A 26,941-nucleotide genomic window follows, 5' to 3' on the forward strand; every position below is an offset into this window, starting at 1 on the left:
GATTGGGAAGTGCAGCTTTTCAAAGGACTATCATCAGCATCTGTATTTAAAGCACGCCTTTTACTTCACCGCACCCCCAGCTAATGCAGAGCTTTTAAAAAGGAAGCAGCAAGATAAACTTTAGGGAAAAGGAAAAGCCAACAGCAGAGGAGAAACATTACTTATCTGCCTTGGATTTACAGACATTTTCACTGGAATAAAGCTTGACTGGCAAAGCAAGGACGGGGAACATAAACTGCAGATGATCTAAAGCCCTATGGATCATTACACCTTGTTTCAGTCACCACCTCCTTCTCCTTTAAAGTACATTACAAAACCACATGAAGCAGCCAAGCACCAAGCTGGAAAAGAATTTCAAGGGATTAAAAACAATGGGCAAATTATCACTGAACACTGAACACATCAAAGCTTTGCAACTCAGTCTTCAGTGTTTAAGAATTCTGGATCTAAGACAGGCAATCTAGTCAAATTTTAATAGGCTTAATTAATTTATCTTGATAATAAAAGACTGAACTAGTGGCTAATTTATATTTAGGCTTTCTGTTTGAGAAAGTACTCTAGAAAAGCTCAAGCACACTAGAGCCAGGATTTATTGGGAGGGAGGAGGAACAGGACTGTAACTTTCTCCTTTAGTGCAAGGGGATGCAAGCCCATGTGAAAATCTGGCACATGCCCAGTTTTTCAGGACCCCAGGCTCCACTTCACATTGCAGCCTCATTCAAACATCAATAGCAATTATATTGCAGTTGCTTTCTGTATTAGGTTGTAGTTTTTAGCTTGGAAGTGAATGAATCCAAGTGTCCACGCACAGAGTTTCTACAGTTCAGCTGATGCTGTAGTCTCCAGGTGTAAACCAGTTGAAATTCCATTCATATGCTTTAGAATCTAACAGTTCTCACTAATAAAACTTTTCCAAATTTGAAAAGAAAAACAAGTGAAATGTCATAGAAGGAAGCTTGACTTTGTAGTAAGTGGACACTAGTTGAATAAGGCCAGCTATGATTTTCCAGCTTGATTTATTTGACTTTATATTCATCTAGCTATTTGACTGGAGAGTTTCAGTAAGCATTAGAGAAACCCACAATATTCATCTAAGACAATGCTGAAATTCATAGATGGAAAGGTGAGGTAGTATCTCCAGCAGCACCACATGCAGCAAAAAGCTATTTCATATAATTCCTACCAAATTGTCCAAGAGAGAAGTCAAAAATGAGGCCAGAGAATGCTGAAGAAAAGCAAATTACCTCTGAGAGTCTCTAGCACTGGCAGCATATGACTTTTCGTTTCACTTTAGTTTCCAATCATACCATCTTTCTCAAAGGCATACATTAGTCTGTGTCTTATCAGATCCTGAATTACCATTGTAGAAAAGCTCCTAAGTCTGAGAAAAATAGTTCAGGGACATTTATGGGGCTGTAATGAGTACTGACAGATAAGCCACACTCATGCAAACAGGCTTGCAAGTGATGTCTGGTTTAACAAAATACAGCCCCTAAGCCTTCATAATACAGCATAGGAAACAGAATCCTCCCATCGCCTACTACTAATTGCATCTGCAGTGGTCAGGGGTTGAAAGCAAAGTAAGCAGATTAATTCCATTAGACTGTGCAATCGTATCCCAAGGGGCCAAGGGAAAATCCCATCATTTAAATCAGGACTGGTAGACACTGCTGGGAATGATGTTACATTCTAGTAGGGGATTAAGAGTTTGGATTAATGGGCCTCATTTTTTCTAGATCTGGTTTCCATGAGTCATAGCAATTAGAACTGCAAGGCTTTTCTGTTTGGGTTTTTTTGCATGTTTTGGTTTGGTTTTGGATTTTTTTCCACTTAGGAATGATCTGAAATGTCTTGCCTAGTTGAAAACTAAATTATTAAATCAATTTCTTACTTAACCTCTTCCCCACAACATACCCTTCCTTATTCCTTTTTCTTAAAAAGCTTTCTGTTTAAATTAAGCTAATTTTTAACACAAAATTATTTGAGAACAAAAAGTCTAAGTATTGTTTTATTAATATTTCATATACAATATTTTCTTTTTTCAGCATACTCCTCCAATACTTTTAACCTCTATTTATCTCAACCATATAAGCACTCTTCACCCTCTGAAACTCCCATTTTTTTCTGAAAAACATTCCCTGTGCTGTAAATACAATATAAGGTTTCACCCCTACAGACATGGCAGGCAGAGGTGACAAGCCTCTCTTGAGCCAAATCCACAGCAAAAGTCCTCTGCTGAATCCAATGCAGCATGCCTGGACGCAGCAGCAGCTGAGCTGGAGCTTCAGGAGCACTGTCTGCCTTACCTGTGTGCTGCTTTGAGGGGACAGACTTTCAAAGAAATACTTGTTCTCCTCAAGAAGTCAGGTTGTACTGAACATGCATTGGTCAGGATTCCTTGCTTCAGGTCTCTAACACTGTGATGCAGGCTGGTCTACCTGTAAGGAATGGCAAAAAAACCCAAAAACGTAAGGCACATACCTCCATACTGGGCCTGAGGAGAAGACCATGACTTTGTTCGACACACTTCATCCTGCTTTGGTAAAGATCAACTCTTTCTTGCACACCTGAAGGAGGTGAGGAGAAGCATCTAGCAGTGACACTGAAGACCCCTGCCATGGTCTGGACTAAAGGCAAAATCTCCTTCCTTACTTTCCAGTTCAATAAACTGGCCAGAGAAAGGCTTTGATCAGAAGGCAGAAGCAAGACATGACTATTTTCAGAAGCATATGAAGGAAGCAACAGAGTTGCTCTGCCTCTTCCCCTCCTGCTCCCCTGCACATCAGAGGAGAGTCACCACAGAAACAGGAGAGGACCAAACCATCAGGAAGAGGATGCTGTGAGCCCCCAAAAGGCGAGTCCCAGAACACAGGATGGAGTAGTTTGTGATAAAACAAAGGCAGTTAAATGTTTTCCACACCACCCCCTTTCTGTACTGTATGCAACAAATATGCACACACACGTTCACTTACTGGATAGATGTTAGAGTACAGCTGTATGTTGAATGGAGGGAGCTGGAGATGATTGAGCATGAAAAAGAGGGCAAAGTGATGGAGCTGAGAGGCAGGTAGGGGTGGAAGGAGTATACTAACAGATGCTCAAGGGCTGAAAGCAGTAAGGCAAGCAAAAGAAGGTAAATCAGATTCTGCAGAAAGGCACAAAAGACCAGTGGCAGATCTTGTGTTTTCTACTTGCAAAAATCAGCCAGACACTGGGCACAGAGGTGAAGCCATCACTTTAATAGAGTGATTGCTCCATAACAGCTTCTCTCTGGATAACAGCAGTGAGTCTGGATCTCATTCTCCCTGACAGCTCCAGTTCAGATATGAAGATGGCGCCATGTAAATCCATTTCATAATATTAATTCTCTTCTCTCCTCTCTAGTCTACCTTGCTGTTCTGCTCACTTTTGAAGCCAAAACTTTCTGTCCTGTCCAGCCCCCCCTCCAGCATCCCAAAGCCAAAGGCAATTGTCCACATGCAACATCAGGGAGTATCACAATGCTTAATAACTCCTCCAGGATGAAAAGCTGGGAGAGAAGGTCCTTCCACAGTAACCCCACCCAGAGCCCTGTAAGACACTGAGATGGGGATGCAGCCAAACATCTCAAACTCCCCTCCTCTGTTATGCTGTCTGGAGACGACAGGCATACTGAGCTGAACTAGCATCCAACAGATTACAAAGAAACATACAAGCCATCTGGGAAGTGCTAATGTCACACCAAGACCACATGAAAGGAAATTCTTCCCATGTGCAGGGTATCAGCCCCCTGTCAGCTGCTCCCTGCTCCCCACCACAGAGGTGTTATTTCACACCTCCCCAGGACAAGGGAAAGGGTTCAGTAGGACACAGGAACACAGCATGCTGAGCAGGGGACCACCAAACTCACACTCAGGCAGATGTTCTCCATGCCCATCTCTCTAGTGGACTGTTTCAGGACACTTTCCGCTGCAGTTCATCCTCCTGAGGTGTTTCTTTACACAACCTGGCATTTCAAATACACACATATCAACCACATTCTGATTTCTTTAAAGGGGTAGGGCAAGTATTTGAGAGGTGCAAGTGCTTGTATGTAGAAAATGCATGTCTATACACTTCTAAACAAGAAAAAGTGTCTGCTTCCTCGTAGAAACATATCCTACTGAATGCAGTCCTAGTTCCTTCAAACATGAAGTATTGGATAGCCACTCCCAGCCTTTGAAAACAATGAAGGAAACAAAATTATTCAGGTTTGTAAAGCTACCTGAAACCACGAGATGGAAAGTGTCATAGGCACATGAACAGAGAGTCATCAAAAATTTGATTCAATGGCATCTTTAAGAGCAATTTTTTCTTTCTAATATGGAAGAACAGTACTATCCCTGTAGGCAAACTCCATTCATCCCCTATTACTATTCCAGCTGATGCACCACTGTGATCAGAACCAGAGGGCTCTAATATATTTAGGGTCACTAATAATGTGTTTTGTCTTCTGTGCATGCTTGTTCAAATGAGAGCTTTCAATCTTCAAGGAACATTAAGAAACAGAAGATGTATCAGGTCATCTAAATCCTCCTCTCCAAGGGAGGGTCATTCCTCTCCTCTTCCCCCAGCTTTGCTTATATGTAATCCAATTGAGAGTGTCTCAAGTAGCAGAAATATTCTCCTTTCTTACAGCAGACTTCAGAAAAGTCTGACAGAGAGCTGTCTTAAAGACTTGTTGCATGCATAAAGAGTGTCTCATTTGCTTTTTATTTTAAATGTGATTCCTTTGTATCTTGCTAGAGCAAAACTAGTAGCATGTAAGAAATGTGAATGAGGACAATAAAAACAGACACCTTCTCTGAGGCTAATATAGGGAGACAGACACTGACAGCAGCACGGGGGGATCCAACACTCCTTTAGCCTGCAAGCAAATTTTTAAAAGAGTAGGCCCAGCAGACTATGGGCTTAATACATTCTTAATATGAAAACAAAAATAAACAAATCCCAATGTGGAATTTTCTCTGGCTCTTGCCCTGGTCTTACATTTTCTCTAATCTCTGCTGGCTGCTATCAACGACAAGACTCTGAATTAGACACGATCTGACCCAGCCTAGCAGGTCATGGATGTCCCTCCTACTACACTGCATTGAGATACGCACTTGGGGCTTTAGGCTCTGTGGCTCCTCAGTTTCATTTACGGGGTACAAGTGACTCCACTGGGATTTAGCTTTTAAAATAGACTTTAAGGCAACCCCCATCACAGCTTTCTCCCCACCTCAATGTTTGTATGCTTTGGGGCTTGTACAATCACACACATGCTTGTATAAAGCCACTTAATCAAGCATAAGGAACAAGAGTTTGCACTGTATCTGACACAGAGATCAGGAGGAACACAAAGAACTCCCATCTAACATTTTATACATTACAAGTAACACCAAAACAAATGTAAAACAAGCCAACTCCTCATTACGCAAATCTTTGCGCATTAAATACAACTGAAAGGGAGATGTGGCATTGGCATTATCTTGATAGATGTTGAGATAAACTGCACCAGAACTGAGTATCTCAGCCTGAAACAGTGCACGTTAAAAGGGCATCTGCTTATTGTTTGATATGTGTATTTATTTACATAGACAGCTTACTGACTTGCTGAAAGGTTATGGAGAGTGGTGTTGGCTGGCATTTTAAACCCTCAGCTGGCATTTTAAACCCTCAGCTGGCATTCAGCATGCAGGTCGTTATCCTTTGGTCATCTCACAAGCTTCCATTTTGTTGCTGAGTGGTGACAAAAGACGGGAGCAGGGAAGGGAACCAGGGTCCCTCCACTGTGCAGATTTGACCCACACACACACCCCAAGAGCTTGCCCTCAGCACACAGGGCAGCATTTCCATGTTCAGCCTCCACAGGCATGCTGCCCCCCAGGGCTTACCTTCCAAGTTCTGAGGCCTCTGTGCCTCTCATACAGACATGAGAAGAGTCACTGAAAAGCAAGTCAAGCACAGCTCTTTCTGCATAATAAGAGGTCTTTTTTAGCAAGAAAGAAAATTAATTAACTGGGTAAAATCCCACAGGTTGTAACAGCAGCTGAGGAACTATCTTTCGATCAAGTTGGTAATGAGGACTGAAAAACCCCACACAGATATTAACAGTTTCATGTGGGCTCAATTGCATTCCAGATCACATGTGAGGCATAGCATTCCCAGGAGCACCAGATGCAGCTCCAGTTACAGACCAGACTATGAGTAAACCACATTTTGCCCTGCTGAAAACAGTATTGCCATGATGTCTGAAAATTAAAGGTACATACATATCTACAGAATAACTTATTCCCACAGAAATTAAGCCCAGGGAGAATGTAGGGCACAACATCCAATGCTCCAGGTTGTTCCAACACATCACTGAAACCCGTGTTTAGATATACAAGAGTGTGGGGGGGGGGGGGGGGGGGGGGGAGGGGGGGGGGGGGAGAGAGGGGGGGGAGAGGGGGGGGGAGAGAGGGGGGGGAGAGAGGGGGGGGAGAGAGGGGGGGGAGAGAGGGGGGGGAGAGAGGGGGGGGAGAGAGGGGGAGAGAGGGGGAGAGAGAGGGGGGGAGAGAGAGGGGGGGAGAGAGAGGGGGGGAGAGAGAGGGGGGGAGAGAGAGGGGGGGAGAGGGGGGGGGAGAGAGGGGGGGGGAGAGAGGGGGGGGAGAGAGGGGGGGGGAGAGAGGGGGGGGAGAGAGAGGGGGGAGAGAGGGGGGGAGAGAGGGGGGGAGAGAGGGGGGGAGAGAGGGGGGGAGAGGGGGGGGTTAGGGGGGGGAGAGGGGGGGGAGAGGGGGGGGAGAGAGGGGGGGAGAGGGGGGGGGAGAGGGGGGGGGAGAGGGGGGGAGAGGGGGGGGAGAGAGGGGGGAGAGAGGGGGGAGAGAGGGGGGAGAGAGGGGGGAGAGAGGGGGGGAGAGAGGGGGGGAGAGAGGGGGGGAGAGAGAGGGGGGGAGAGAGGGGGGGAGAGAGAGGGGGGGAGAGAGAGGGGGGGAGAGAGAGGGGGGGAGAGAGAGGGGGGGAGAGAGAGGGGGGGAGAGAGAGGGGGGGAGAGAGGGGGGGGGAGAGAGGGGGGGGAGAGAGAGGGGGGGAGAGAGGGGGAGGGGGGGAGGGGGGGGAGGGGGGGAGGGGGGAGGGGGGGGGAGGGGGGAGGGGGGAGGGGGGGAGGGAGGGAGGGGGGAGGGGGGGGGGAGGGGGGGGAAGAGAGAGAGGGGGGGAAGGGGGGAGAGGGGGGGAGGAAGAGAGAGAGGGGGGCTGGGGAAGAGAGAGAGACATTTATTCAACATGCTGTGGGGAACTTCCAGCACACATCTAGGTGTACATCAAATGTCATGATCAGACACTTACCAAAGCCACCACCTTTACTCTACTGATCTCTTTACCAACACTGCTTGGCTGCTTAACTGTTAACACTCAAAAGTACTACTCAAAACTAATAAAATAATACAATTTCCCATTTCCTGATATGGAAAAGCTACCTGATTTGGGGTCAAGAATAGCAAGCATGACGCATTCATGGCAACCACTGCAATAGGAGCTCACTACCTTGGAGCCTACTGAGCACCACACTGAACTGTGCCAAGCTATTCAAAGCTACATTTTGAAATACTCTAACTTCCCTGGCTACTAAGGCAAAGGAATTTTTCCTCTACCTCAGAACAGAAAGAAGGAAAAAAAGACATAGCTACTGACCATCTTTCTCAAGACACGCCTCTGGACATCTTCCTGCCCCTCTTACTGTTTATATCACAACTCCCTCGAGGCCATACAGAACCAAGCTTTTTAGTGTGTGGAGCACAAAAGAGCCCCCGACCAAAAAAAACTTGCTGCCTAAACAGACAAAAACAGGAATAAAGTAAATAGTACTTCCCTTGTTACAGATGGGAAGCAGAAATCCAGAGAGATACTAGTGGTAAAGATCAGACAGGAAGCCTGTGACAGACCTTGTAAGAGAACATTTTCAGTCTCAAGTCTATTCCTTCAGTATGGAGATCATTGTTTCTTCCTTCCTCTGTCCTCTATCTTTCCCTGAAATCTGCCAAATGCCCACCTTTAAATGAACAGCAAATACTGGCATGTGCTGTTTCATGTAGCTTTTTAATATACCTAATAATGGGGTCTTCAACACAACCAACTCAGAACCACACTAGTGCAAGTGCTTCTGAAACAGATGTTTCAGATATTCCCTGTATGTTATCAGTCAATACAGATGACATCCCTACCAGATGAGACAATTACCTTGAAATTGCAATGAAACGAAAGATACCTCTTGTAAATGTCTCACTAATTACTCAGATTTACCAAAGACTAAGGATAATGTAGTATTTCCCCACTATGTCTGCCTCTTATTAATCCAAATGGCCTCTGTGCCCTAAGCATATTGGAAGAAACCACCAATGGCACTTCCTGAGCAATAGGATTAAATTACCCGCCTGGAGGAACCAAGTTGCCTAACTAAAGCATTTGCGTTATTAATAGCTACTTCAAATAATTTTAAGTCATCATTTAACAGGCATCACTACTTTCTAAGTTTTTCCTGAGCTTAAAATATCTGTAGTGCATATACAATGGTCAGTCTGTTTTTCAAGTTTTTCTTTCTTGTTTGACTCAGAAACAATGTTTCCTGTCAGCCTGAGCTGCTAACTTAGATTTGCTGTTGATGCTCTCTCCTCTTTCCTTGAATAAAGGACTGCCTGACCCTTGAAATACTGTAGTACAGCATTTGGGTTTTCACATGCAAGCTGTTACTCTATTAGCTCTGACAATCTGGCTGTCTTCTATCAAACTTTTTAGAAGCTCTCATTTACTTCTCGTATCTCTTTCCTCAGATTCACCTGAGCAGAGATGCTGACACCTTTGGGCAGGATGTTCCCAGAATTATAGGAGCATAAAAGTGTGGAAAGAAAAGACATTCAAGGCAACACACACTGTATGTACAGCAAGGGTGTATGTCTGTTATAACAAATTCAAACATCTGCTGGTAGTGAGGTTAGTTTGGAAAGGCTTTGATTCCTGCCTAGGGAAATTAGTGTAATTTGCTCGCTCCGTGAGAATGTCATGGGCTCCCTCGTGCAGTGCTAGATCCAAATACATTTTTATATATTACAGAGTTTTATGTATAATACATGTGTGTGATTCTAGTCCTTCTAAAGATTTCTCAGTGAAAAAGCTAATACAGAATGGAGCACTTCATGGAGTTGTATAGCTCTTCAACTCTCCTTTGGAATGCATCATTAGTTCTGCATAACTGATACCTCTGTTTTATCTTCTTCAAATCCCCTTCTTTAAACAAACTCCAGATTCCCTCACTCCCCCAAAAATGCCTCTTAAGACCTGATTGTTTTTCTTGAAAGTCACAATAACTTTAAAGGGTTTAGCAGGAGTATTTCAAGAGGAAAAAGCACACAAAACCCAATAATCAAATGATAAAGACCAAAGAGAAAGCCACAGCCAGCTATGGAAAAAGACATGAAATGCTGTTCCATTATCCTCTTGAAATGAAAAGCAAAATCTTGCAAAATTCCATTCCAGTGTCCACAACTCTGCCTAAATCCTCCTGACCACAGCCATTACATACCACACATCTCAGCATTTTCATCATGTTTCAAATATCTAGCACATGGCTCAAAGGGTTTGGTCCTTCAAATTAATGAATCTTGTGATAAGCACATGAAATTAGATTGCTAAGTGCAAAGAGAAAAGGAAGTTGATTTTCCAAGAAATGGAGAAACCCACCCTTTTTCCTTCATATCCTTCTTAATATTACCCACTGAGTGGGTCAGATCTCCTTGCCCACATGCTACATCATCCCCTCTGTCACTCAGTGTCCAACCTTCAGTTGTTCTTACCTGCTTCTTCATAGAGCTTGTGGTGGCTCCAGCAGCGCATAAGTGCAAATAAAACACAATGAAGATTTGATTTTTGCAAATTACTGAACTAAAACTGAATAAAGGTTGCCACAGAAGGGTACAGTGCAAATACAACTTCCGTCTAAGTCAACTTAGGGCAATTTTAAAGATTAACAGTTAGAAAGTCCATTGAATCATGCAAGCTAGCAATGACACACACCACACATGGAAGTATAGTTTAATTAACTTGGCTGGAAATCATACTGTCATTGAGTAGTAAGGCTGCTCATGACAGGAAACTTTAGTAAAGGTAGAGCTGACCCCTACAGAAATAGCTACCAGATTTTCAAGTATGAAGAATAAGATGCCAAAATGTAAATGCTATTAACAACATAAATCTTAAAGGCCTCAAAAAGGTTTGCTCTTTTTGCACAACAGAAAAGCACCTATTAATTGCAGAAAGCAGTGACTGAAAGGGTTGAAGAACAGTCAGCCAAACAAACAGCAGCAGAAGGTAAGGAAGAACTTCAAGTTAACACCAAGCAAAGAGATACATCCATCTCTTTATTCTTCTCTCAGAAAAGAAAAATAAAAATTTGTCATATTAAAAGAGCTATGTTTTCCTTTTTCCCTTCTACTCTGTATGTTAACACCCTCCACCCCAAGACTTCTGACCACCAGTATTTCAGGAAAGAACAAATCTAACAGACCTTTTTATTCTGGAATGTGATGTTAAAAGTGGTTAAAACTTTTCAATGGTCCAAGGGAAACATGATTACCAGTAAATGTGTTAGCCATTCCAGCACATGTAAGAAATACAGAGATGAAGTAATTGTTTCCTTAGCTAAGGCTCAATTGTACAAGCACCTTAAAGCTATTTTGTGCTGTGTGGCATTCAGTAGAAATATACCTCAGAATGGACTGACCAGGGAGAAGGCAGGTATTTATATCTTGTTGATATTTTCTGGTGATGGTGCTTCTGAGGGCTCATACCAGCTTTCATTACTAGGGCATGTGCCCCATTTGCAAATGTTTTCCATCAGCTGCTTTTCCCCCAATTCTTCCCACTGGATTTCTCTTGTGTCCTCTCATTCAACAGTTTTAAAGACCTAGTAATCAAAAACAGGGCAGCATAATGGAAGTTGCAAGTATAGAGTGGGTCAGGCAGTTTTGATCCAGGACAATTGTTGTTATTACGTGGCACAGACAGAAGAAAATATGCTGAAGTTCTGCAACAACGCTGGATGAACCCAGCTTTTCACTCCCAAAGGATCTCCCAGAACTGGAGAAATGGGATGCCACCCTCCTGAAAACTGCAGAAACAAGCTCTTTGGTTCACTGTCACAGTGTGTCAGCAAAGAAACATCTAGCTTTCCCAGTTATTAATACAGTTATTAAAATGTGAGATAATGTTTTCTGTTGTAAAAACACTGTATTGTCAGAGAATATCCTTTTGGAGGACTTTGTTAGGCAATTAGTGAAGGAGCACTTCTGAGCCTTGAACACAAGAGGAGAAGGGATGCCAAGATAAACTACAATTCTATTGAAACCAAGAGCAAAATTCCATGTGTGCAATAGGAGCGCAACCAGAGACCCAACAGATGGATAAAGAGCAGCTCCACAAAGTTTTCAGAAGTGGTCAGTGGTTTGGGGGTGCATCTGTACAAATGTCTTAAGCTGCATAGTCAACACTCCTCAGGCAAGAAATACTTAGCCATTTCTGAAAAATCTGGCCCTTTGGAAGTGTTTCAAGGGAAACAAAATAAGACCCTGTTCCATTCTCAAAACTTTTAGATGTCATTGAAATAAATAGTGGGACTTCTGCCTTGCTCACTAGCACATGATTTTTAAACTGTTTCCATAACACTGCACATGCTGATGTTACTGTCTTTTGGAACCTGGTCATGTAACAGTCTGTGGAAGCCAAAATGCAAGTTATTATCAGCCTTTTAACAATAAACATGAATTCTGACTCTCAGGTTTCCTCTTGACAATGGCATCCAAGGGGTCCCATTGCAGGGACTATTCCTTCCAACAAAGGAGGTGCCTGCAAATCTATGTCTTGAAAATGAAAACTGCCTTATCTTTTGCGTGGCCTTTTTTTTTTAGCATTTCAATAAATGGCACATCTGCACTTCAGCATTTTGCGTAAGACTAGAAACAGTGAAACTCAGAGACAGGGAAAAGGAAAGACCAACACTAATTGTAAAACAGTTCAAGGAGGACAGAGCGTGAACTGAAAATAATCATATTGGCCTTTTAATCAGTAACAAGAGTGTTTACTAGCACTTAGCTTTTGACTGCAGCATTCCACAAGAGTCTAGAGGAGGCAGCATACCAACTAATTAAGCAGGCATTGCCATCAGGAAAGCATGACAAGGAAACAACTGCACAAAAACTCTCTGCTGCATTATTTGATTTGGTCTCTTGGGCCACACAAGCACACCAAACAGCTCCCAGCTCAGCTATGGCATAGCTCCTACGACAGTTGCTCTGGACAGCTGTGTTTAATTTTGGGTGGAGTCAGGCATTTAAAGACCCTCAGAAAGCAGCTCCTAGCTGCAAGAAGCCAGCCAGAGCTACTCCAAGTGGAAACTTCTTCCCTTTGACTCACATGGGGAAAGTTGCTGCTTATAATCCATAACTACTTAAATCAGCTCTAATGTCTGACTACCAGTTGGCAAGATATAGCAGTATGCAAACAGTTCAAGCCAGGACCATGAATAAATAATTTCTATCAGCTAAGAAATGCTTTTTCCACGTGGAAAGTGAGCCCAGCAACTGCGAGAAAGGATGAAGCCTTAGGAGGCTGTGAAACCTTGCTCCTTCACACTGGTGACACAATCGAGCCTTACAGGCTTTGAAAGGTTTGTCACACCCACACAGTTCCAGCCCATTCAGGCAAAGCGTATGGCACCTCTTCTAAGGCACAAGCAAGCCAGTCTCATGACAGTAAGGAGAGAGGTAGCATGCATATTCACATGCCCCAGAGTGAGTTTGCCAGAGTTTCTAAGATTTGTGCTGCTAAAGCATCCAGCCCACCTCTATCTCCTAGTTACAAACAGAAACCTGCTGCATTTAACTGAAAGGCAGGTGTGAAGGAAAACTAAGGTTCAGACACTAGCTGCCATCCCAGGTACAAGCAGTCAGAGCCATGTCACAGTAAATGTCTAGAATAGGAGGCTTCATTCCCTCTTAGACCTCCTTTCAGGAGCAAGACAGGTGGAGGAAGCATTTGGCTCACATTGAGCTTTTCTTTCTCAGTGCCTCCTTCGAGCAGCTGCCACACTGTCCTGTTCATACCCATGGCCAGGTGAGTCAGAGATCTACTGACTGTCCTGTCCCTGGAGCTCACACTCAAGACAGTGGTCTCCTGTATCAGGGATTAACTGGAAATGGAGAAGGTCAATAAAATAAGCAGTATCAGCTCTGCCAAATAGGCTGCAAACCAGGAAGACAAGAAAGCCCTCACTAAAAACAGTCTCAAGATGCAAGAGAGTCTTAGTGCCCAGATAATGCTCCACAGGACCCTTCTCTACATGCAGCTGTTTCGAGAGCAATACAACCAGAAATTCCAAGCCAGACAAGTAGCTTTTCAAGGCAGACATTAAACATTCATTTGTAATAAACACTCTCCTGAGCCCCAGGGACCAATGAGAGGTGTAGGGAAACACAGCAAACAGAATCCAGAGAGGCCAGGCTCACAATGCCTTGCACTGTGGTTATTTAAAGATGCAAAGAAAAAAAATAGAAGTGTTTTCAAAACGGTTCATATGCTAAGAAACAGAAATAATATTTTATATTTTGGACACTTCAGTTCTTCAAGGGCACTTTTCCCTTATCTCTAAACAGCATGAGAGCATGCTTCTCGTTGTTATTTTAGAAATGTATACAAGAATGTCAAATAAGCTCTCTGCTTTGCAATGCAATCCTCAGACTGAAATGTCTCCATACTTGCAATCTTTTTATCTTATCTCTATGGAGCAAGGGGTAGCTGGGGAAGGCAAGGGAGAAAGGGACCAGTGAGACCAAAGACTGGGACTCGTGAGAGTGGCTTGCTCATTTAACAGGTTTGGCTTGTCCAGTTAGAGTGTTGTCTTTTATTTGTCTATTGGTTTTATATTCATAGTGTTGTGGTTTTAAACAGATCTGTGACGTTCCAGGAACATATAACAGGAAAAATCTTTCACAAATCAGATGGAAGGACACACATAAGGCACTCTGCAGCCAGCACTGAGAATGGAGGTTGCTATATGCAGTTTCAACAGGAAATGCTTATAACTTAACTATACATATGTAGATCTTTTTAATAAAATTACTTAGTTTCACATAGGCCAAAATATAAGTATTATAAATATTAATATTTTGAGATCATAGAAAGAAGATGGGCAAACACAGTTAAAGCAATAAAAATGCAGCTGAGTGCATAGTTAAAGCTTTACAGCAAATTTGTTCATTTATGATAATGTCTACTGTGTATTAGCATTTCCATAAATTCTGTGTAAATAAGATTAAAAAGGATTGTTTCAGTTTCTGCTGATAATCAAGTGTTAAAGAATGGCTGCAGAATAAGAATTTTGTAGTTCAATGCAAATATTCGTGCAAGAATCTAGATCCTATAAATTATATGCATTTAGTAAGGGACCAGAAATACCATTGTGTGACCTATATGTAAAAATACAAACAGAATTCTGCAGCTGGAAGCTGAACAGTTGAATACCAGCCACTGAATACTAAAAAGGAATTGCTTGTAAACAACCAGCAAACCAAGAAGCAATCTCTGAATAATTTCAAATAACTCATGCAATTGAGAAGTCAGTTATTTGTAGACAATTTGTCAGTAGTAGAACTTACATAAAAATGTATTTTAAAATGTCTATAAATTATCACATAGATCTCAAAAGACCATTTATGATTCAACATAAATAGATGTAAGTAATTATACCAAGGGTTGAAAAGGCATTTTCTTTCTTGTATTATATTCTGAAACCGATCAGGTGTACTAGGATATTAATTTTAGTTCTAATTCTGCGGATGCCCAAGGTATAAGCCATGAGTGAGTGATGGAGACATGATGATAAAACTTGATGGCTAAGTCATCTGATTCGCTCTCACCAAGTTTGAACAAAATCTGACATCAATGAATCTGTACTTGAATGTATTAATGTCATTATTCAATTTCAGTCCTGCAGGTGGTCATATCTGATATTAAATTCATTCTCTTGATTTGCAGAAGAGCAGTGACCTACAATTTAACACACAGTGCAGCCCTCATTAATCCTTAAAAAATTTAAAACAACTTATTTAATATTAGTGTACAGTTAGGGAAAAAAAGACCAAAACCCTTCCTAGTGCTGGATTTTCCAAGAACTACGAGTTACAGGATGGGGATCTCAAGCTGGACGTGACAGCTAGAAAAAGAAGATTGGTAACCTTCCTGCGCCAGTCAGTCAACTATTTGTTGGATTTACCACAGCAGGCATGGAGAGGCAAGAAGCAGTCACCATGAATCCCCAGGTTCATGGCAGCAGTTCTGGATGGAAATTTCACAAGCCTCCCAGTTCATGAGGAAAACAGCAGGTTATGGAATACAAGGAAAGCTGGCCCTGTTCAACGGTGATAAAATGTACTCCAGGAGCAAGAGGAAACACATTTTTAGCAGGGTCTTACTTTGAAGAAAAATTCTCAGAGCCACAGATCTTGTAAAGCATTAGGTTTCTTTGACCTCAGGAATAACATGGCAGGAGCCAATGTTGTTGCAAAGATTTTGCAACATTCAAAAATGATTTTATGATTCTACTCCTCTTATCAAATTTGAGTTTCATTTGCTTTTCATTTGCTTTTTACCTCTTCTACTGTTTTAACAATGGAGATCAGTACGTGACATCCTTTGTTTCACACAGAAGCCTTTATTTCCTTCCTCTTGACCTGAAATTAAGAACATTGCAGTAGATGGTCCAAGAGGCACAAATCACACTGACTAAACAACCAAGTCTGCTAAATCACAGAAACCAGAGAAGGAGCAGGGTGGGAGCAACCTCCCTCCCAAACAGTTTGAGGGTGTTGTGCATTGAGTCACGTATCTTCATTCATTTGGGGTTCTATCTCCTGTCTCTCCTAAAATGTTTAGGGCCCTGCTTGTTACACCTCAGCAGCTCAACATCTCCTTTCCGCAGCCTTGCATGAATTACATATTTGGGGAAATGTTAACAACCACGAGACTCGACACACTTCCTGTATGTTTTACAAGTGGTCTCAAACAATTACACTGTTTCCTTCAGATGAAGAGCTTGCTCTCAGGTCTATCTTGATATCCCCCAAAAAACAGGAGGGCAACCTAAGCAGACTATTACCTTTTGCTAAATACTGCCATATCCCTGCAATTGTACCTCTCCTGGTCCACATGAGCTTCACTTGCAGTAAATGTTTTAACAAGGGCAGGTCACAACTTGCATTAGCACATCATTGTAGTATAAGGAAGCACTCAAACAAGACTAATGTATTTGGAATTGAGAGTCATGGTAATTGAAAAGGACAGGAGAGTGGTCACAAATATATTATGCCTTTAGTGTGGAGTCCAACAGTTTGGAAATGACTCTGGCATGGTTGTCTAGTTGAGATTAATCACATTTCTGCCAGCACTCAGCCAGGCTTCTGTGATGTCCCTTCTCTGGACACTCTTCTCCTGTTTGAGGCACCAGTTTTAGGAAATCCTAGGACAACAAGCACCTCCTCGGGGCTTTATTTAAACAAACAGACAGCTCCTTCTGAACAAATGCCACTGTCATAATGACATCCAAACAATTTTTCAACATTTCACAATATGTTTAAGGAGGAGAGACGCTGGCAGGCTAAAAAGCTTAGGCAGCAGGCCATTAGGAACCAGCCACACTTCCTGAGGTGACTGACTTTAACTCTTTTTTATATATTTCTTGCCCTGTTTCCCCTCAGAATAAAGTTGCAGTGTAGCTGTCTCACATCCCCCAGCTACAGAGGCTGGGCAGAGTTTCCCAAGGAATCCTTGGAGCTCTCCCAGCCCAGGTGGGGCTTCAGGGGAGGAAGCTCCCAACTGCATCCTCCTGCTGAACTGAGGAACTTTGCCATCATGAGGACACCAAGCCAATACATCACAATTTTTGTGCCTCACAGAAAATTTATCTTCTAAAAAAGAATAAAACATCTTATTTTACTTCTAAAAAGAAACTGTAGTATCCCAAGGAAAAGCAAGCAATTCCCAAAAGCTTTCACTTGACTCTTCCACAGAGAGACAAACAACTTCATTCTTCTCCCACTATCATGCCCCTAACCTACCCCAGCTTCACAACTACATTTCCTCCAACAGATGGTCTAAGTGATTAACATCACTTTACTAAGCTTAGGGAAAGTGTTCTCAACATGTATTTATTTAGTTTCAAAGACTGATGCTCCTATTTCAGATATGAGAAATCACATTTACGTGGTTAAAAGGTTACCTCCCCCAACAGTACCAATAGGCTTAATAAAAGATCCAACCTACTTCCCCTGTCAACCTTATCCAAGAAGCTGCCATCAATAGATGCGTTTCGCTACACTGAATCTGTTTATATGTGTCTATTGGCCTCTGTTCATATTTCAGTAAATAAATGAGGAAACACTAAAAGCAACAGCTTTCCCCTTGAAGCATACGAAGGCTACCAAGCCTATCATGCTGTAGCATTTGTATTTGCTACCTGTACAGGCAGGATCATGTCATCCTCTACTGAGGCCAAGTGCTCCGGGAGGAAGAGATCAACAGGAGCAGACCTTGCGCCTGCAAGCAAGAGACCTTGCTTTCAGGTTCTTTGTACAGTATTTATAAAGTATCGATGGAAGGTGCAGGTGGCAGCTGGTTAACATCAGATAACACCACTACAGAACGATTTTATCCAGAAGCTAGAGACTCTCGTAATTAATTGAGGCTGCAGAAGGAATGCAGGCAGACCAACTAATTACCTCTGATACTCTTTCTAAGGCTCTTGCTGTTGGAACACATTAGAGGATCTCTAATGTTACAAAACAGAGACCCTGACTGCTTATGATCTCCACTTTAGATGCATTTCTAAATATCCAACACATCTCCCTCAGCCAGAACCCTCACTCAATTTTATATTGCCAACAGCCTTTCCCTCATACAACACAGCCTTGCTCAGACCCACCATCCACTCCTGACAACCATAAGATTTACCTATTACATACTGACCAGCAGAAGAAACAAAGTGTGAATACTGAGGTCAGCATAAAATAACATCAGAATTGACCCCACAAGGCCCACAAGTTGGACATCTACTTGGAAACAATCAGAAAATCATTCTTGCACTGAGAACCTTGTACAGTTCAGCAAAGTGAGCAGGAGACAAGTGGAGTAGGCATATAAAAAACACAAATCACATCTCTTCACCAGAAGGAAAAAAAACAGTGTAATTTTAAACAAACTTTCATACAGCATTGGCCAAAATCTCTGCTAAGGGTACTTATGCAATAAATCAGCTTTTGATTTCTGCTTAACCTTGTGACCTTTTAAAGCCATATGTGGAAAACTTTCTGGTTGAAAAAAAATAAAAAGGAGAGATCAAGTTAAAAAGTTCACCAGGCAAATATGCAAGATGCTTAAAAACTACCAGCCTGTCCCCAGAATAATCTGCAGTGCAAATGTGAAGATGCTAATGATTTATTTCTCACCCCTCTGTACCAACTCCCTCTTGGTCTCTTTTAAGACAGAAAAATGAATAATAATAATAAATGTATGTGCTCTTTTCATTAATAACTCTGAGCTCTCATTTCTGACTTGATATTAAAACATCAAAAACAAGCTTCCCAACCCCCATCCAACTGGGTGATCAATGATTCTTTACCACTTATAGAAGATCTAAAGAGACATCTAATACATTTATTATGTTATAGTCACCAGCACAAATTCTTTTCAAAACGTAGTAATTCACTCCACGTGACACTTAACTCCCCAGCAAGTCCTTTTGCAGTCAGGTTAATAACCTCCATATTATGTAGGTGAAAGAAGATTGTGAATATGTTGAATCCAAATTTATAGTACGGTACCTTCTCCTCATGTTTGTTTCTAGGTCCTGCTGGCCTCTCTCTAACACTGGACAAATAAATCTCATTTGGCATTGCTGGCAAATGCTTCTTGATTGAGCATTTGGGATCAAAGACGGTTTTCTCATTTCCTCCCACTGTAACTCTAGTGGTCTAGTCTCACTTTAATCTGCCTTCCTTGTTCAGCAGAAACAGCAAGCAAGCAAGCAAGCAAGCGAGAATAATTCCTCTCCCATAAGAAATTCAACTCTCAAAAATTTCTGAGTTTTCTGTTTTATCCACACTACCGTTAGAACAAAATACCATGTCTTCAGAACATAATATCCTATTTTCAAAATTCAACAGGCACCCAAACTCCTCTAAACTAATAAAATCCTCAATACAAGATGGAAGAGTAAGCTCTAAATATTACTTGTATACCTAACAAAAGGTAGATGTTTTCTCCCTCCTGTGTTTCCATCCTGAAACAGCACCCAGCACATCTGCCAGCACAACTTGTTCTATCCAAGTCAGCAAACCCTCAGAGCAGTCTCCCCTTTGAACCAAAGCAACAAAAACGGTCTTTAGGCATTGGCAAGACAGGGAGCAGAAGCAGCCACCTTGATCTCCCAGGCAAGGCTAAGAGAAGCGACCCAGGTGTGTTGACAGGTAAAACATTCCCATTACGCCTTTGCTCCAGCTTGCTCTCCTCCTACAGGGCTGTTCAACAGAGAGGCTTTTGTGTTGGTAACATGTGTGACATCCAGTGAGGATAGGAGCAAATGGGCTCATTCAGCATAATGAAAAACAGCAGGAGGTGGTTGGGGAGAAGAAATTAAGGAAAAGAGAAGAAGGCATCAGGTCCTAAAATTCTGAAGTGCTTTGACCTAATGAGAAGAGGATTTTACAAATAGCAGCTATGAACCTGCTCAAGATCATAAACATCTGAATGGAATATTTGCTGCTAGAAACCACCTGCCACCACATGTATAGCTACCAATCACTTCTCCCCAAAGGAAATGGGAGCCTTGTATTTCAGGGACTCAGTCCTGTTTCCAAAGTGAAACATGGCTGGTAATAAACAAAACCCCAAGTACCCAAGGAACACAAAGCTATTCAGTGATACAAAGTCAGACTTCCAACTCTCTAGTTGGCAGTGACCACCAAGGGCAAATCATTGCTTTGAGTAGGAAAGAGACTGCAAAAGCAGCCAGAGAATCATTTTTATTGGGTGCTGTCAGTTTTGAGCTGGATTAGGCAGAATCCCTAATCCTCTTCCTTCATATACTCCAGACAGGTCCTGAACTGCCGCAGATATATTTTCAAGAAAGTCTAAAATGAGATCTGAGAGGTGGAATTAGAACTTCCTCACCCTAGTAGCCTACTCAGATGACTCCTCCTCACTGTCAACCCCTAGGTGGACTAGATGAGCATTGTTGTCAGACACAGGCACAAAAGCAGGACTCAGATGGGCTGGGAGAAACTAAGACTACTTAAGGAGGGAAGAAGGCTTTGCAAGAAGCCTTCATTTTCTGATTTTTAGATGTTGAACAGGCCCAAAATCTTGTCACACTTCAACCCCTTCAAAACAAAGCAAGTTGGAAGGAGAGGCTATTTGCTTGTTTGAGTGATTACTTTTTTTTCCCCTCCAGTCACAAGCCTAACTGATATTTTCTAGCTGAAAGTTCTTCTCAAATTAAAACAAACACACCGAAAACATTAAAGCTCTGATCTTACAGGTTCCAGATTTAAAAATACTGACTTCTTGGAAATTCCATAGAAGAGACTGTATCGTCATAGACCTCAAAATAATTGAGAAGAAAAGACTAATGCATTTAGGCAAAATGTGTATTGCTGACTCAAACTAAGCCAAATAATTAGCAGAGCTCCTAACCCCAGGCTGGCTGGAGGCTTGGCTTCTCCTATCTCAGACACTAACTATAGGCACTCATTATTATTCACCACTGACTCAGCACAGACAATACACACATTTTTGCACTGTAAAAAAGCAAAGGAAGATACTCTTCCTGCCTCAGTGGATTTATATTCTGAGGCCGTCAATCTCATCGTGACACTCGGTACACATGGCAATCAGCAGATGGATCACTGTCAAAGCAATGCATCCTTTTTACCTTTCTTACACTAAGAGAACACAGCTATATTTGGTGACTCTTTTATGAAAACAAAGCTGGTCAAAACATTTTGAATTGAAACCTTCTCAATCAAAATGAGAGAAGAAAAAGACCACTCCATGGTAATCGCTCCTGGTTTTCAAATCACTCTACTTGAAAAGCAGCTTTGAAGCAGGTAGTGTTCAAAGAATATTTGGAGCTAGCAGAGCACAGTTTATGAGGACCCAGCAGGGCTTGAAGCAATCTAATTCTTGCTTAGTATGAAGGTGCTGGTTTTAATGTAATTGCTCCAAAAGCAGAGACAGGAACCACTCTGCAGGGCTGTCACCAAGCACTCCAAATTTGGTAGATCTAGTTGCAAATGTATCTTAATTGGCTGGGATAAGATTAGGTAAATGGAAAGAAACTTTGCACTGACATAGACAGGGTAGTGACTTCAGTGTGCCAAGCCTGTATCATGCAGTACAGCAACTTCATATGCAGTCAATATCCACCTGCTAGATCAGTCCCTCATGGTAGCCAGCAATTGCAGTGACTTGCTCCATTTTGTTGGCCATGCTGGTGCCAAGCCATGCTGCAAAAGAAACTTTGTGCTTCTTGGCCATAGAAAAAGATGAGGTAAAACCTTCAGATAGGAGTAAACAGACCAGGTGAGTATTTTCCAAGCTGTTAAATCTGTAATAATGTGCACACCAGAATGAAAATAGAGAAGGAATTTATATCCAGAGAAGTGCTCTAAATGTTACTGAAAGGAAATCTGCCTTAATACCCACTGAATGGAGCCGGAGGAATCAGAGATCCATCCATGTATGCAACCACAGCAGCACATAACGTTGCTACAATTTTCTCCAAAGCTTCCCTGGTTCTAACAGTAAGATCTGCCCTTTGCAGATGTAATTTTTGGATGCCTAGGCCACAAATATCCATCAATAGGTGCTGGCAGAATGCAAACAACCTCCTGTTGCCCCTGAACACAAAGTCCCTTTTCTCCAGCTCTTTTTCCCATCCTCTGGGAATCATTCAGGTGTTGCTAACAGTTATGCTAAATAAATGTGGCTTTAAACCCCACATATTCCTCAGTTTCTAAGGCATGATATCTAATGACTTTATTTCACTGAGAGCAGAAAGAGATAGCAGGGTAACTAAAAGGAAAGCATCTTGCAAAGCAAGGAGATTTCTATTACTCTTTGGTCTTTGTTAAGATACCTAGTATGAGGGAGAGTTCAGATCAAAGAAAAGGGAGAGACATAGGTCTGAATGAAGCCCACCAGAAAGCTGGAAGTTTTTACTCTCTCACAAAACACTGGACTTACTCCATGAGCAGTTCATCCTTTCTCTCATTTCTTTTGTCCCATATATTGCCCCTGAGTTTAAAAGACTGCCTAACCCCTCCTCTAGCTTTATGCCACTTAACCCTAGCCAGCTTAGGTAGAACTGACTTAAGTTTGGTGCCTTCTCTCCTAGGACAAGCATCATGGGTGCTGTCAGGCACTTTGGAGAGGCTATGGAGAGTGGATGTTATCCCCATCACCATCTTCTGAATGTTGGAGTGGAGTCTGCTCTTTGGAGCCTCTGGGCAGCTGACTGAAGTGGGCAGCCACATCAGTGTGACATAGCATCAATCTGAAGTTGTCAATTTAAAAGGAAAAAGGAGACATAGCTCAGCCCTGTCACGCTCCACAGGGGCAGTGAGATAGGCAGTAGTTGGGCAGGCACACACACTGGATTCCCTATTTCTATCTTCCTCAAGGTAGCAAAAGAAGAAACTTCTGGGCCTCTGCTCCTTGCATACCTCTTCAGGGGAAACACCAGTGGCACTGCCTGAGCCTATATACAGCCCAGTGAGACAGGGCAGCAGAGTCATCAACCCAGAACAGAGTTGAATTTAAGGCCCAGAGGTTTTAAAAGATGAGGTCCAAAATGTGACATTCAGAGTCAAATTGTGATTTCAGGTCTACATTTGGGTACATGCTCTCTGGACAGCATACACATACAAGTCTCTGGACTGCCAAGTACTACACGGAAGCGATGGGGGGACAGGCCAAGCACTGCTGGCCAGGCTCCATCCCTGGGGCTTCAAGCCCCAGCTCTGATGTACAGCTCCATTGTGAATGAGTGATCTCAGGGGAAATTCTCACATCCAGGCAAACATCCCTTTTGAAAATCCAAACCAATTAATAAATAAGCCCTTGCCCTTCTGAACAGACTGAAGCACATAAAAAGTTAGAGCTCCAACTGCCAGTTATTGATCGTCATGCCCAATGAAAGGTATTTGCACTGACTGTGCACAGAGGACAAGCATCCTTTCCATCTGAGGGTAACAAAAAATCCTCCAACTCACTGAGCATACCAGAAATCAGGGTGGCAAATGACAGCATTATGCATTAGAACATGATTTATGTAAACTTATGCATGCAAACACACAGAGGCGGCAGACATCCAGCTTCTCCCAGTTGTGGCAGACATTAGCTCTTCAGCATAGTCCTGCAAACTCCTGAACATCTCCAAAGGAAGGAACATGCAATGCCAGAGAGACTATCTCCCCCTCTCCTTTTCATGTATATTTCTCATAGCAAAGGTGGCCAAAAAGGAGCAAACAATACTGAATACAGACTGGATTTTCTGCTTGTTGACTTCAGTTTCACAACCCCATGTCTCCATTTGCTTTGGTGGTGTCACTCCTGGTTTATGAGGGATGGAAAAATCAGGTCCCCAGTGTGAAACTCAGGCACAACACTAAGTGTTTTCCTGTAAAGTGGTTCAGTCATACTCTTCAGAAAATAACTAGAGCCAAGAGTAATTTTATAAGCTTAGAGGAAAGTGTCTCAAGCAAGACACAATGGTGTGGGTTGTGAAAGGCACAAAACACCATCTATACCCTTCGCCTGAGGCTTGATGTAGTAATCTCTGACTGCTGACATCTGTTAACTTTAGCAGACTTTCTAATTCTGTTTTTAAAACAGCTAAAAATGAGTAAATGAGCAAACCATTCTGACAAGAAACCCTAATTTCCATGCCCATTAAATATGAAACCATTTCCAACCTTCTCCAGCAGCTGCAAGCATCCTTCTGAAAGTTTCTAGGAGGCCTATTGGCTGGCTGCACAGAAAGCCACAGAAGCCTCAAAGGATGCTTGTCTCACTCCTTGCAGAAGTAAAGATAGATTAGATTTGTCAAATGGGGATAAGAAGTTAACAGGGCCGATAAGGTTAGACATGCCAAGCAATTCAGCAAACAATTCTGAAAAGAACGATTAGATCTAGGCTAACTAAGTATGATAAATGCTGACTTTAACCCAATTACTCACAATGATTTTAGATGTGTCTGGGACGAACTGAGTTGAGTGCTACAGCATTGCAATCAATGAACGTGCATGAAACTGGGCAGACTCTCAGTTTCCTCCCAAAGAAATAGAAATTCAAACTAAACAGTTTTGGGAAAAAAAAGTCTCTGAATTTTTCTAAATCTAAAAACTTTGTTTTGGTCCTAGACAGGTTTTAGCAGCAAACCTTTAGGGAAATGAAGATCAGCTTCCTCTTTTTTTTTTTTTTTTAGTTTCATAAAATAAATTTTTCTCAGACTTTCATAGCCTTATACAATTTAGAAATTAAATAGAGATGTATGCTTGGTCTCAGCTCTGACTGAAGAAAGACTTTTCCACCTAAAAATGTCATCATCTGGGATAGTCAAAAAATATTTGTCTTAGAGAAATGCTCCATTTCTTTTTCTCTAACCTACAATCCAAAGACCCTAAGGTCATTTTCTACTTCAGCTAGTGCCTCCCTGCTATCTGTGGCTCTGCATCGTCTCTCTGTAAGACGTCTGTGGCTCACTTAATTCGTACAGGCGAAATGCAAAGATCAAGGGGTTTTTGAAACCAAGACCATTTTCCTTACATTTAGAAAACTAGAGATGGGAAAAATACCCTGGTCTTTTAGCTGCTCCCCACTGCATGACATTTAATAACAGAAAAGACAACAACTGCAGGTTAGGCCAGAGAGCTTCTCAGTCAAGTTGGCTTTGATGTTCATGGCTTCACTAATAAACTCACTTTGTTCATGTTTTCATGCTGAGGCCTTATCCAGAAGGAATACTGTTTTTTTCCAAAGCATCTTTTATTTATATCATGAAACATATCAACCAATTTTTTTTCATCTAATTTAATTTATAGTTCTGGCTTGTCCTAGCACCAAAATATTTCTTCACTATTTTGTTAAAGATAATAGATACATTCACAGGTGCTTCAAACTATTTTGCACAGGGAAGCTTTTGGCAAAATGGCTTGGAGAGGTTTAAAAGTAACTAATGCTATTTTATTATTAGGACTGATACAACATAAATACAGCTATCAGACATTTTTCCCTTCTCAAAAAATTCTGTACACTGGGAAAAACCTTGTAGTACCACAAACCAGCAAACTCCAGACCCAAGGGTTATTTTGTAGAAAAGAGTATGAAAATATTTTTGTTGCATTCATTCAGAGCTATAGTAGTTCCGAATTATGCCTAAAACAGACCTGAATGTAAACAGAATGCACCAGCACAGTATGTGTTGAAATTAAACACAAAATACAAGGAAAAGAATTTTGCTTCAAGACTGGACTTCCTCACTACTCCAGGATCATCGTATCTCATAAGTATCCCCCCTCTGAAATGCTTTTACAAGCCAGGGAAAGTCTAGACAGTATAGAGAGCATCTGAACAGAGCTCAGAGGCATTCCTCTGCTCAGAAACCAAGCTCTAACATGCCTGGTCCCTGTGTACCCAGGGTAGTGTGTGCCAGCAGCCCCACTAACGAGCCTCTTGGAGGCAGTTCTTTATTAGTAGCAGCACAACTCCATATTTTTAAGTCTAAATGACTTCCAGTCTAAACCGACATGAAACCAGTAGCAAGCAAAATTCCTCTAAGTCAGCTGTGATAGACCCTAAGCAAGCACTAAGCTTTCTGGACTGTGCAGATACACAGACTCAGTTCAGGACCACCACCAAGAGATAAGCAGAGCTTAAGAACCTAATGACCTGCATTTTTTCCTGAATTAAAAAAATAAGAAATTTTGGCTGGCAAGCAAGTGAGGGAAGGAGAACTTTGGAAGGACGACATTAGCTAATTTAGAAGGTTTTTCTATTTCAGTCATGGTCAGAAATTTACCTGCTATAGAATCACAGAATATACTGAGTTGGAAGGGATCTGTCAGGATCATTGAGTCCAACTCCTAAGCACTGCTGGGCATAACTGGAAGACTGGGAAAAGAAATGAGTGTGAAACAGCACTAGCTAGAAGAATTATTTAAGAATAAACTATGCAGATGCACAAGTGATGTATTACCTCCAGAAAGAGGGGTGGGAATTGAAAATGGTGTGGGAAAGAAACCATGTGAAGTGATGAGTCAGCAAATAATTGGTTAAAACATCCAGCTTTAGCTGTGAGGCACTGGTCTTCTGGAAATCATACTTGGAGCAGAGCCTAATATTCTGCAGCTGCTCCCTTCTGCCATAAACTCAGGGGCACCAACTTTGACCAAATAGGCTGGAGCAGACAAAGGAAAATCTCATGAAAGTCCTAGAAAGATTCCTAGGAGAAACAAGCCAAACAAGGCATGGAGCTACTCCTTCATTCCCCAATTCACCCAATGACATGAACATCACTACCACTTCCTGGGAACCACTGAAGCACTGCAATTATTTCTGCTCTTTAAACAAAGCTATGCTGGGCTTGGGTGATCAGATGCTTAGGGCCAAGAAGCAGGGTGGACTAATTTTATTCAGCAATGATTCAGATCTGGCAGTACCGCGAGGGACAACAAGTGCTCAATTTTGCAAGCAATGTGCAAATGTTTAACAACACTCAGTCCAAGGCAAATTATGAAGACCATAGAATAGCATGAATCAAGAAGTCTGCATTAGGCAGCAGATGTGTAAGGGGCTCTCCTGCTAG

The 26,941-nt window shown here is 42.1% G+C and overlaps 1 protein-coding gene across 8 annotated transcripts in view; it reads right to left on the bottom strand.

The window, feature by feature from the left end:
• The window catches only part of TSPAN18 (tetraspanin 18), a 121,272-nt gene that overhangs the window by 58,251 nt on the left and 36,080 nt on the right, over positions 1 to 26,941 (bottom strand). For 2 of the 8 annotated variants that reach the window (XM_071558614.1, XM_071558613.1), the window contains 2 exons: positions 3,890 to 3,985; positions 2,307 to 2,438 (listed from right to left, as the gene is read on the bottom strand). The exons of 4 other annotated variants lie outside the window; for them this stretch is intronic. The gene's annotated coding sequence lies outside the window, so the exon portion shown is untranslated. The remainder of the gene's footprint in view (positions 1 to 2,306; positions 2,439 to 3,889; positions 3,986 to 26,941) is intronic. 2 more of the 8 variants (XM_071558615.1, XM_071558612.1) reach the window with 1 other exon arrangement.

This window comes from Pithys albifrons, chromosome 6, assembly GCF_047495875.1.
Source record: "Pithys albifrons albifrons isolate INPA30051 chromosome 6, PitAlb_v1, whole genome shotgun sequence".
Lineage (NCBI taxonomy): Eukaryota > Metazoa > Chordata > Aves > Passeriformes > Thamnophilidae > Pithys > Pithys albifrons.